At 66.8% G+C, this 770-nt stretch overlaps 1 protein-coding gene across 2 annotated transcripts in view; it reads right to left on the bottom strand.

Moving 5' to 3' along the window:
* Nucleotides 1–200, bottom strand: part of Notum (notum, palmitoleoyl-protein carboxylesterase) — a 13,480-nt gene extending 13,280 nt beyond the window's left edge. For both annotated transcript variants that reach the window (XM_029561096.1, XM_029561100.1), the window contains exon 1: nt 147–200. The gene's annotated coding sequence lies outside the window, so the exon portion shown is untranslated. The remainder of the gene's footprint in view (nt 1–146) is intronic.
* Nucleotides 201–770: the final 570 nt, after the last annotated feature.

Below are 770 nucleotides of genomic sequence, written 5' to 3'. Positions count from 1 at the left end.
AGCCCGACGGGGCCGGGGCGCAAGGCGTGCGCGTTCACCTGGGGCCGCCGCGGCCTCCCCGCCGGCGCCCGCGCCCGGGGCACGGGTGGGAGACTCGCGCTCGTCCCTACTCCGCAGGCTCGGCGCTGCCCCAGCCCTGTGCTCACCGTAGGTCCCCGTCGCCAGCAGCGCTGCCCCGCTGGTGCGCCTGGCTGCGCTGCGCTCCCTCTCTGGCGCTGGCGCAGAGCCGCCCGGGACTTTTATCCAGCGGGGCCCCTGGGATCAAAGCGGCGGCGGACACACGGCTCCGCGCAGAGGCGCCGGCAGTAGCGGTGTAGGGGTCCTCAACGAGAAGTGGACAGGTGTGGCGCAAGACCCCCTCTCCAGGGGTGACCTGCAGGAAGGACCCGGCACGTGAGCCTAGTGCGCGGGCAGAGTCTCCGTGCCCCATGCCAGAGCCGGGAGATGTTCAGACGCATTTAGGTCAGAGGTGGTGCTGCGCCTTAGCAGGTTTCGTAGGTCTGAGTGTGAGGTCCCTTGTAGCCGCACCCCACGCAGAGGAACCCTAAGAACCTCTCTCTGCCAAGCCGCCGTTGGGAGGAGGGGGCTGAGGCTCATAAAAGCTGCAGGCTTGGTAACCTCCTTGCAACTCTTACAGCATCTGCCTGATCACACCACCTAAAGTGCCCACCTCCCCTCCACATCACAAAGCTCAGATGACCAGGGACAATGAAATTCCCCCGGGAGCCAGGGAAAGTAGGGGCGGGGGAGATTGCTGCAAGTGGTAAAGG

This window comes from Nannospalax galili, unplaced genomic scaffold (genome assembly GCF_000622305.1).
Source record: "Nannospalax galili isolate Female #2095 unplaced genomic scaffold, S.galili_v1.0 scaffold1250, whole genome shotgun sequence".
Lineage (NCBI taxonomy): Eukaryota > Metazoa > Chordata > Mammalia > Rodentia > Spalacidae > Nannospalax > Nannospalax galili.
The sequence above is the reverse complement of the archived record's forward strand: the minus strand, read 5'-3'. Positions and strand labels throughout refer to the sequence as shown.